At 40.0% G+C, this 12,641-nt stretch overlaps 1 protein-coding gene and 1 long non-coding RNA gene across 3 annotated transcripts in view; one reads left to right on the forward strand and one right to left on the reverse strand.

Moving 5' to 3' along the window:
- The window catches only part of LOC143360820 (uncharacterized), a 283,741-nt gene that overhangs the window by 47,353 nt on the left and 223,747 nt on the right, over nucleotides 1–12,641 (forward strand). The window lies entirely within an intron of this gene.
- LOC143360806 (regulator of G-protein signaling 11) overlaps nucleotides 1–12,641 on the reverse strand; it is a 188,860-nt gene that overhangs the window by 43,785 nt on the left and 132,434 nt on the right. The gene's annotated exons all lie outside the window — the stretch shown is intronic.

Genomic DNA, 12,641 nt, shown 5'->3' on the forward strand with positions numbered 1-12,641 from the left:
ACACTTAAGAGTATTGTTTATGAACATGTTCCAACCACAGCCGAAGATATGAAGATGCGTATTAGAACTGCATGTTCCAATATTAGCAATGAAACTATTAGAAGAGCCAGAGAATCATTTCGAACATTTATTGAAATAGAGTAGTTCAATCAAACCAATTAGTGTAGTAAATTAATCACTGATAACACCTATAATGTTCTTTGGATTTTTCATACCCAAGGTCACACGAAGGTCATTGTATAATATGTCATTGAAGAGGTCTTCACCCCTACTATTACATCGCGATAAAAAAAATATATAGTTCCACTTAAAAAAAATTGATGACCTTGATATGTAGAAAAAAATGACCTTGAAAAAAGTTTTTTCCGAATCATTATATTGCTCCTTCGGTTAGGTTAATATTATCCTATAACGTTTTTTTCTATTACTAACATTAAGCGAGATATTCAAGGTGGTCAAGTTAACTGGGACACCCTGTATATTACGCGATACCACCATCGGGCGTTCGGTTTATTTCAACCGTTCTCTTCCTCTGGGGAACGACGACGACTCTGTTTCGCCTGTTTTCTCATGTCCGTTCGGCGGCCAGCCTTCATGGTCGCCCTCTCCGAAACGTACACAGGAACCAGGCGTCCCTACTCTCTCTTACCCTGTTCTTTCCTCTGGGCGGGCGGCCGGCCTTAATGGACGTCCTCTCCCATGTATTCAGAGAGGCGTCCAGGTGCAACCTCTGTCGTCTCCTGGGCTGCTGGGCGTCCGATAGCATTGCTTCGTATTCTCCCATCCTGCGGGCGGCCGTAGCCTTACCTCGTCATCTCCCACAGGTGCAGCAACAGTGCTCACTCCGCGGTAATCTACCAGTATGTATACAAACTCGTTGCTAACTTTATCAATAATGCGTTACTAGGGGTCTGGAAGGTTCCAGACCTCGCGGCCCCTCGAACCGCCGACCACGCTGCCCCGGCGCAATTCTTTTGTTACACGGGGGGGGGGGGTGTCGAGGGATCTTGACGCTATCTTGTTCCTCGTCGCGTTACAAATGATATTTACTTTTGTAGTGAACGATGAAAGCTACTTCCCTTTACAATTATATTAACGTAAAAGTAGTGTAAATAGCATCGGAATTACATCATATTTGGTATTTTTTTCATTAGAGGAGAAGAAGAAACATAAGAAGTTATTGGATTAGTAATGTTCTTCTGGTGTAACACCGATTTACCCGCCCCGTACTATGTTACACTCCTCGGCGACCGAGGTCTCTCCAGCTTCTTGGCCCCCCACAGGGTATACCCCCTCCGCGGCAGTGGGTATAGTTCTGAAACTTTTATTTGTTAGGTTTTTGAGACATACATACATAGAGTAACCACTGTATAGAGTAGCATTTACAACAATCTACTTCGGTAATTTATTTACTATTAACAAGGGAAAAAATACATTAAAGCAAACTTATTTGTTGATAATAACGGCTTCCTCACCGATTTCAATCACTTCATAATATGTTATTATGCTCATTATTCTGAACAATTTTTTGTTCAAAACTTGTGGGATGACTGTAGCGAACTCTACCTTTTTCCAATGAATAAATTTCACCTTTATGGTAGTGGAGGGGCTCGAAAATTCGTTCAAAATAACTACACAAACTTTAGTTAAGTTAAGTATTTTAATTTTTCTTGAACGTTCCAAAGATCACGGAGAGTTAGATTTCTATAGCTACTTGAAAGGAATCTTAGTTAGGTCTGGGTTAGGTTTGGCAGTGGTCTCATTTTAGGAGGGCGGCGAGTTGTTTTCGATACGAGTTCCTTACCATCTCCCGTTAGCTGAGGTAGGCCAATGTAGTGGAGTTAGTGGGTATACCCTTTCGGAAGGGAGTCTCACATATCCCCGTTTCTCTCTCCAGGGAGGGCGGGAAGTCCGTAATGCGATTGCGATCACGTAAAAAAAATGGTTTGGCTTTGGTCTAAGTAAATCTCTCTGGTCTAAATAAACCTCTAACTAATATCTGGTAATAATCGGGGAAGTATGAACTACGGTGCGCGAGGTATTAGATCGTTCTAGTGGAAATCTATTGATACGAGTGTCGCTCAAATGCGCCAAGAATAGCTCCTATGGAACGCGCCTGAGGAGTTCCGAACTCTAGGGCTGCCACGGGGAGGGACACGCGCGGCCGGGTCAATGGTGTGTAGTCGGTGTACATCGGCCGTCTTGAGCTATTAATTCCAAGGCCTGGGTTAGAAAACGGATTCTGTGCAGTAGGAACAGTTTTTTACAAATATCTCGAGAACGAAGCTCGTTCGGTGGTAACATGTATAGTAAAAGTTGTTCAGAATTATGCCCCAACAACATATTTCAAGGCCATTCAAATCGGTGAGGAAGCCGCTATTGTAAATAATTACCAAAGATGCAAAGATTTACTAGATTGTTTCTGAATGTAGCGATGTATAACATTTTTCATTTGTAATAAATAGTGTTTAAAGAAAGTGCATTTCGAATCATTCATTTTGATTGTTCTATACTTAATTATTCCAGCAACGTTTATCTTATATTCATCTCAAAGTAGAAAGAATGATTTGTAGTGTCTAAAGTCTACTTTATGAAGTAATGTTATGGACGAAACTTTTCGAATTTGAATATTCTAATTACTGAATTCTGACTAGTATTACCTATACCATTCTTCCGCTACTTTTCTCAGAACAAAGAGCTTAATGTTCAAATAAGTTAATGGTTTTAAATGAATGCCTATAGTTTGCAAGACAGGTTTTGTTCCATCTACGAGGGTGAGCCAAATATTAACCAGACATTTTATTCTAGAATTGTACAAGGTGTAAAGAAATTATATGTCGCGACTATCATAGCGTGATTCTACACCAATGCTGGGCACATTTGCTATAATTGGGGCAAAACCGTCCCTACCGTGGGTTACCCTGAGATCGTCGACACAACTCATTTCACCGACACTGTTTTCATCGACACGATTTGACCGACATTAACTTTCGTGGACAGTATGTTTTCATCGACATGGTCACATAGCCGACAAATATTTTCATCTACACGGTTTGACCGACACTATGTTTTCATTGACACGGTCAAATCGTCAACAAATGTTTTCATCGACTGTCCATATTTACCAACGGGTTTGAGTTCATTCGTTTCCACGAACTGATAGCTACGTAAGAAATTGTTATTATACTTCCCAATTTGTACCTTTGCTATTTCATGTGTACTTTATCGACAGCCACAATTTCAAATCTGACCCAGACCTATTCTTATTATTTTTCCGATTCCATATTCTAGATCTAGATAATGGCCTAAAAAATATACAAAAATATGACATCCCCTTTTCCATGGCAGACCACCGAGCGTAGACAGTATTTTTCAAGTTGAACCCTTACTTTCCCGGTAGTGGAGGGGCGTCGCTCCCCAAGCCCACATCCTGTATGAAGATTATAAGTTAAACTTTTTTTGAGCCAAGTAATTTGTAATTTGAAATGCAGCGGATTATGTCAGTGGAACGAATGAACTTAATTCTGTCGCTAAATATAGACTGTCGATGAAAACATTTGTTGACGGTTTGACCGTGTCAATGAAAACATAGTGTCGGTCAAACCGTGTAGATGAAAATATTTGTCGGCTATGTGACCATGTCGATGAAAACATACTGTCCACGAAAGTTAATGTCGATCAAATCGTGTCGATGAAAACAGTGTCGGTGAAATGAATTGTCGACGATCTCAGGGTAACCCCCCTACCGTAGCGCCCACTGTACCCTTCCAGTAAGCACCGTTTCTGTGGAGAAAGAACGCGTTTCGCCAGTCGCGATGAAGGCACGTACGGTGAGGCAACGAAGACACGAGACACCAGCGAACGCAACGAAGGTGCGCGCTGAATGAAAGAAAGGTTGGTGGGGGAAAACATTTTACGTCCATTATATCAAACACGGCATCAGTTATTACTACATTATGTACATACAGTGAGTGTAAAAAGTATTCGTACACCTCTTGTAGGCTTAAAAAACCATGTATTTCTCTATGTAATTTAAAAGTGTTTATAAAACGAAACATAATTGTAATTGTTATATATTTTAACTACATACTGTCATATAAATATACTTGAAAAAGTTTAACGTTAATGAGAAAACTTAAAAAGTATGAGAAGTGTCTCTAAATTGGCGCGCAAAAAGTATTCGTACAGGTACTAGAATGTATTTGAAAGGCGTCCGATTGTTTATATTATGGTTTAGCGGGACCCGACAAATAATCAGACAGGGTCTTTGATGCACAGTCTACCTTCTGCAAAACAAGTCAATTTTTGTAACATTCGGTAAAATGGGTCGTAAAGGTAAGGAAACAAGTGAGACTGAAAGAAAAATTATTATACAACTGCATAATAGTGCAAATCATTGCGAGAATTAGAAAAAACAATTAATAGGCCACATAGCACTATACAAGGAATTATAGATCGATATGGTGAACGAAAAACCAATAAAAATAAAGCGAAATCTGGTCGACCTCGAAAACTTAGTTCACGCGATGAACGTTTTATAGTGTGTGAAATAAAAACAAATCCTAAAATTAGTGCCCCTAAGATCGCTGCTGAGCTTGCAAACAACGCTGGAGTAAGTGTATGTGCCAGCACTATTCGTAATTGTTTACGACATCATGAATACCACGGCCCAGTTGCTCGCAAGAAGTATTTCGTAAATGCCACAAATAGAAAGAAGAGGCTTGATTTCGCGAAAGATAATATTAATAAGCCTATCGAATTTTGGCGAAGAGTCATATTTACTGACGAAAGTAAATTTAATGTTCTTCGCTCTGATGGCAAGTGTACGGTCTGGAGGAAGAAAAATACAGAGCTACAAAAAGAAAATCTACGTCCCACAGTAAAACACGGCGGAGGTTCGGTCATGGTTTGAGGTTGTATGAGTGCTGCTGGAGTGGGGTCATTACACTTCATCGAGGGAATCATGGACCACAAAATATGCCTGAACATATTAAAAACCCATATTGTACGTAGTGCAGAAAAAATGGGTCTAAAAGACAACTTTATCTTCACTCACGACAATGACCCCAAACATACAGTACGCAACATAAGAGAGTGGTTGCTTTATAACACACCACAATATTTGAAAACGCCTACGCAATCATCGGATATTAATCCGATTGAAAATTTATGGGATCTGCTTGATAAAAAAATCCGAACCCGGCATATTTCAAGTAAAGAACAATTAAAACTTGCTCTTCAAGAGGAATGGTGCAATATTACACACGAAATCACATCCAATTGAGTGGATTCAATGCCAAGAAGACTGGACTCAATTATACAGTCGAAAGGCTATCCAACGAAATATTAATTTAATTTATTTTCGCAAACTATAACACGTTTATTGCTAAATTTGTTACGTGTACGAATACTTTTTGCGTGCTAATTTTGAGAGACTTCTTAACGTTAACTTTTCGTTAGTTTATTTATGTTACATTTTGTAGTTGAAACATATGATAATCGTAATTGTGTTTTTGTTTTATAAAAGAATGTACAATTACATAAAGAAATATATGGTTTTCTAAAACTATAAGAGGTGTACGAATTCTTTTTACACTCACTGTAATTCATAATTCATATTGTGAGTTTGGATGTTTTTTGTAATAGAATACGTTTCGGACATAAAATGTCAAATATCTCGTGAAGTATTGACATTTCGACGACCTTGGGTTAGTACTTTTATACACAGGATAATAAAAGGGATGGTTGGTTTAACGAAAAATTGGGTTGCAGTAAAGAATAAAGTGCAATTGTACCTGGCGGGTGCATCGCTTGATCGACATAAAAAATAAGGTTATAGGAAGTTAGGACGTATTATGCTATAGGATTTTTTCCTCTTTCGTTTTTTACTATTTTTACTTAAAAAAGAGCAGCAACCTGTCCCAGTTCCCAGAATCACCCTGTATATCGAAAATACGGTCGGAGAAGTCCAGTTTATATTTAATTGACTCTCGTATTGAAACCTATACGTGTGCAGTCCCTGAAGATAATTCTCTTCGCTTAATTTCACTCCTGATCATACTGAACAACTAAATATCAAGAAATCTGTGTATTACAAATTTTTTAGAATATAATGGTACAATGTTTTAGTATTGATTGTAAATTTTTGAGAATTGCGAAGTATTTCATGAAGTATTAATTGTTCAATGACTTTATACCAGAGACGGGCAGTATCTAAATTAAAAAGTAATCAAATAAATTTTAGATAAGATACACAGTATCTTTTGTCTTTTATTCGAAGTCGGGTGAAGCGCGAGAATTTATCTGTATCTTTATCTCTCAAGCGCCTGGTTTGGAAAGTTTATTTATCCTGCCTCTTCGATAATTTTCTGGTCATCTTCGAGATATATTTGAAAGTCGGATACAGCGCCACGATGTATCTTACGGATTTATGTGGAGTTACTTGGTCGCATAGTATCCGTCCGATTTTATTGGAACAAATAGATACAAAATCATGTGGCTTATTTGAATCCAGATGTCACGCGAGATTTATCGGTTATCTTTATCCGTTATTTGAAGCTCGATTTAGCTAGACGATTTCAAATAACCGACCTCTTTATCCGACGTTGCCAAGTAGTAATACGTAAATACGTACCACGGTATAGTGACTCCCATTAATATTCGAACACAACACATTATATTATATTATACATTACCATATACTATATTATATTAAGGTATTAAGACAATTTTATAAGGAACTCTTTAGATTATGTACAGATACATGTACATAGACATTGCATGCAATGCATTTTTCTGTCTACGATTCCGAATTACCGACTCTGTAGAAAATGCTCTGGTACGGTAGCGGACTCTATCGAAATGGAACGGTCAGCTAGTAAAATAAAATTCCTTGATGAACTTCGAAAGAAAGGTTTCAATACTGGCACCGTCTAACTTATCGGATTTGTGGCGTGTTGAGACTTGTTTTCATCAGCAAACTATTTACAATCGATTAATAATGTTTCCATGGCAGAATTATGAATTGTAAAAAACATTAATAACTGATAGTGACACGCTTACATTGTTGTCTGCAGAAGGCACACGACGCGACGCTCCATATGGACGTGATTCAGTATCAGAGGCAAAATTGTAAGGAGTAGCATATTGGCATTTAACAACTAAATCCAATATTATTTCTTATTAACGTTATCATAATGTTATCATTACCTGTCGATTCAAAATGTTTTCCTGAACAAAATGTGCCCAGACACGGTATAAATCGAATAATAATATAGTCGAGTTGTACTGCTTTTTTGTTGGTCCGTGTTTGCATGCTGTCCTTTTCTATCTACGTTGGCCGCTGTCGAAGCGGCCACAAATATATACATATGTATATGTATAAGTGTAATGACAGACGACGATCCCTGCCGAATGATCCCGCGAGTAGAAGAACGAAACATGTGTTAGTTTGTTTTGGCTGAAGGTGTACGTTGTTTTAAACAAATGCAATCTTTTCATAGAACGGAACTTTTTAAAAATTTGGAAAAAATTAGGTCTTCCAAAACACTGTTGCACCGAATCTTTCTTTTATTTCTGCGATCGGAACAAGGACTCAAACCTTTCACGGAAACCCCTTTCGTGTGTTGCGGCAACGTAACAAATATTTTAATTCATTGTTTCAATTTTATTGTCTTAAAATAATATTGTGAATGGTTAACTTGTTACTTATTTAGTACTTTTCCAGATGATTTAAATCATCGATGTCTTTGATTATAAATTCTTGCATTTTCTATAGAGTCGGTAATTGAGAACCGTAGACAGAAAAATGCATTGCATGCAATGCAATGTCTACGTCTATGTACGTGTATCTGTACATAATCTAAAGAGTTCCTTATAAAATTGTCTTAATAACTTAATATTTAGCAGAGTACCGATGGAGAAACCCAATGACATTTTTATTTATGGTAGACTTTCACTCATTGCAAAACGTGACGAATATTATTTAAATAATAAAAATGTATGTGGGAGCGCGAGCGTTCCCTCCGCGAAGGCGTCTCGATGCGACGTTTCGGAACGTTGCGATCGTTCCCGCCATGGAGACGCATCGACGATTCGGGAAGCTTCGAGAAGCGTGGCGACCGTTGCGAGTATCGACAATTCGGAAGCTTCGAGAAGCGTGGCGACCGTTGCGATCATCGAAGATTCGAGAACGCGGAAAAACAAATAAAACGCGCGGAGGCGCCGGGCCTGGGGGTCTTTCGTCTTCGAACCACGAGCGTGAGCAGTTGATTGTACGTTGAACCTATTTTCTGGACCTTTCATATTAAATTCTTGTTTTATTGAACACTTTGTTAGTCCGTTACCCGTCTCAATCCTACATGTATTAGTTGAAACATTTGTTTAAATAATAAAAATTGATTTGTTTAAACAATTGCTTAAATAATAAAAATGTATTTGTTCAAACAATCGTTTAAGTAACAAAAATATATTGGTGTAAAAAATCGTTTAAGTAATAAAAATGTATTGGTTTAAACATTTATTTCAATAATAAAAATTGATTTGTTTAAACAATCGTTTAAATAATAAAAAGTGTTCGAATATTAATGGGAGTCACTATACCATAGTATGTACTTACATATTACGACGTACGTATTACGACTTGTCAAGGTCGAATCAAGAGGTCGGTTATTTGAACACAACTCGTGACGAATAAAAAAATTGAATAAATCATCTTCGTACATCGAGCTTCGAATAAATCTCAAAGTTACGCTGAAAATCATACGTCGAAAATCAAACATACATTTTCGTAACGAGTATCTGACGGGATTCACCGTAAGATAAATAGTGAAGCTGCCTTCGACTCTCAAACAATCGTCAAAGATACTCTGAAAATCATCAGCTATATCTTACAAATAACGCCTCTCAAATAACTTCTCGCCGCTAGAGGCGTTCAATACGCATACGCCGTTACTTCGAGATTCAATAAACTGCAGATCACGAATGAAAATTGTGAAGAGTATCTTACAGATAAACTATGGTGAATATGTATTTCAGAAAAATTAGTACAAATAAAATATAACTTTCGGTTATCTTTTATTTGAAAATTTTAGATAAATATTTGCCCATCTCTGCTTTATACTATGCCTAATATTTATTTTCAAAACCAAAATTGTGGAAGTATTCATACACCTAATTCTATTTAGAAAGAAAGTACATTTGTATAGGGTGTCAAGAAATTATGCGTAAAATCCGTTACAACGTGATTCTACACCTTAGGATCGGCGAAGATTTGCAAAAAAGGTTTGGTGCAAAATTGACCTTGACTGACTTTTTCAAGGTGTTTTATTTCCATGACACTTTTCTTTCGTAGTTAAATGAGATACGAATAGCTTTGCAATGTCCCGAATGATTTTATTCTTGCAACATAACGTAAACCCATTCATGAAGAAGCTCGATCTATACATATGACCTGTTCTTCTTTTTGCAAGTGAATTCGAGATCTACCTGCTATTCGATGTATCGACATATGACATAATATTAATTCTTGGTCATCAAATTACATATTACATATTCAAATTACATATTGCTATTGGTCTAGCCGCTGAAAATCACGTTGTTTTGGAACATCATCTTCATCAGCAAAATTGTTGTTAAAGTTTTTTTACATTACACCTTCTACTCGTCGAGAAGAGAAAAAGTTTGAAAGGAATCGTATATAGCAAACAAATAGTTATTGAGATGTAAGCTGTTGAAGGTTTTGCAAAATTTGATTGTGTGGAGTTATACCTATTGACAAAAGCCTGCTACTACGTTCCACCTGACCGTGTCGATGAGACAGAACATAATCGTGTGCATGCCTCGAGCAGACAAATTTAATGGGACATTCATCACTAGGTCCATACCAAATCATTGTCACTCTGCACATTCGAGAAATGACAAAACATTAAAGAATACCTTATATCCAATATGTTATACGCACGAATACTAATTCTACATTATAAAATACTCATGTAAAGTATACTTACAAGTTTTTCAGACTCTTTGTTCCTCCGTCGGATCCACAGCACACTATTATTTACTCACGTGAATACATCCGAGTAATTGTGCTTGTCTTCCGGACTCGATGTGGGCACATTTTCCGACACACTTTCTCGCATATGTCTAGTTTATGTCTAACCACTTCAAATGTGTTTGAAGTCTCGTCTATTTAAGAATGTGATCTTGAAGGAATCGAATGTCTGAACTCGCAAGAATCAATATTGCCAGATGATTCTCGAAAAATCAATACCTCCTTGGAAACGATTTCTTTTGTTTCAATCGATCAGCCTTGATCGAATACATTGTATGCTGTGAGAGCAGAGTTTTCGCGTCGAAATCGCATTAAAATCGCAGTATTATTTTGATCGTGGTTGGAGTAACTTCTTCTCCTTCGATGTCACAATTTCGAGAAGAGTGTTGTGTAGCGTTTTGTGCTTCGAAAATGGGCTCGGAAAGACAGACACAGTTATTTGGACGTATTCGCGTGAGGAAATAATAGTGTGCTGTGAATCCGACGGAGGAACAGAAGATTCTGAAAAATTTGTAAGTATACTTTACATTAGTATTTTGTAATGTAGGATTAGTATTCGTATGTATAACATATTTGATATAAGGTTTTTTTTTCATATTTTGCAATTTCAAATTTATTATCCGAATGCACAGAGTGACAAAGATCTGGTACGGACCTAGCGATGAATGTCTGTTTAAATTTCTCCTGTATCGAGGCACGCACACGATTACATATGTTCTGTCTCATCGACACGGTCAGGTGAACTGCAGTAGTAGGCTTTTGTCTATACGTATAACTCCACACAATCAAATTTTTTCAAAAACTTGAAGAGCTTGCAACGAGACACGTACGTCTCGTTGCGAGCGAATTTGCGACCAGGCCCGCACCAATCACCGGCTAGGACCAGCCGCGCGCCAATCCGCGAATCCGGCCCGGGCGCGGACCAATCGACGTGTACCGAAGATTCGCGAACGAGCACACGAGGTCCGCGCTCGGGCTATAAAGATCGCGACGAAACCACCCGAGAGCGGAGTTGGTCTGGAGCAGCTCTCGGGCGAACACCCGAGCCCAGATCCTCTCGCAGCCGCGCGGAATCGTGCTAGCCTCGGTCTACTATCGGGCGAACACGCCGAAGCGCTGGGATCGGCCGAGGTGTACGTGGGTTTACGTCCCATACGCCGAAACCGAGACCGCGAATAGGTTCTGGGAGGCAGTCGATCAACGGCCTGCTCTTTTCAGAGCACCGTAGTTTCGACACTCCGGACCGTGATCCCCACTCCTCGGACCCGTCCCCGCATCCCGCGCTCCTGTCCGAGATTCCGCGCTGCGCTCCAGGCGTTTAGTCTCCAACCGACCGCAGCAGCGTGTGGAGCTCGCCTCACGGTATACTACCGGGGACGAGCGACCTCGCCGGTTTCGAGTCGTAGACACTAGGTTTACGTCTGCGTCTACGTACTCGAGCCGTGGCCGCGCGGGGACGACAAACGGAGCGTTCCGCGAATCCCGCACCTCCTCTCCGCGCCCCGCGAGCCCAGCCGACGCAGGAAACGTCGCCAATTCACGATCTCTTGCTGGGCCGCGGCCGTTACAACCACCTCGCCGAGGCGACCGCGCGACAAGAATCGTGGGGGTTCGGGACCGCGCCGAGAGCGCCCGATCGCCGTGCCGACGCCAAGCGAGCCCGGCTCGCCCTGCGCTCCCCGCACCGCCGTACCGCGCACCGTACCGAACCTGATTCCGGTTTTCTGCCGTCGTCCACCGGCGGACGGCGCCCACCGCGATACTCCAGACCACCGGGACCAGTACCAGTACCGGAGATACCAACGCTCCGCGTGTAGAGTAGGATTAAGCCGCGTTAATAGTAGATAAGGGCGCTAGATTTAGGTTAGGATTAAGCTCGCGTTATTCGACCGTAATTTAGGTCCGCGCCGTTACCGGGTGTCCACACTCACGGTTCATTTTCTTTTTTGTTTCTTTGTAACCAGGCCGGCCGAGAGACAGGCCCCCGCCGAGACTCCGTCGCCGGACCAACGGGGAATCCGGCCACCGAGAATAATTAAAATAAAACATTATCATTTCTTTCATTATTAACCGAGCGTTTTTCATTTAATCACCTCGCTCCCCCCTCCCCAAAGAACCCTGGCCGCTGAGCCAATTCGGGGAGGGCTCGCACGCCTCGCAGCGCGTCCCGCAACGAGGCATGCACCGTTACAAGCTTATATCTCAATAACTATTTGTTTGCGACATCATGTTCCTTTCAAACTTTTGCTCGTCTCGATGAGTAGAAGGTGTTTATAACAAAGAAAACTTAACAGCAATTTTCTTTGTTACACACAATTTTGCTTCAAGTGTCTTTTACAAATGTCCACCGATCCAGAGGTGTAGATTCACCCCTAGGATGGATGACTATTACTTTTTGTAAACCCTGTACACTGCAACTACTGCGTTGCACTTGCATGAAAAGTTGTACAATATCATAGATGATAGTGGCTTGCAAAAACGGTGTGGTTAATATACGTTTTTTCACTTCGTTTGAAAGAGAACTATAGCTCGGTATGGTTACTAGGATCACCTTGGACTTTCAACATGCCTGATACGTATAGATATACAG

This window comes from Halictus rubicundus, chromosome 14, assembly GCF_050948215.1.
Source record: "Halictus rubicundus isolate RS-2024b chromosome 14, iyHalRubi1_principal, whole genome shotgun sequence".
NCBI classification, from domain to species: Eukaryota; Metazoa; Arthropoda; class Insecta; order Hymenoptera; family Halictidae; genus Halictus; species Halictus rubicundus.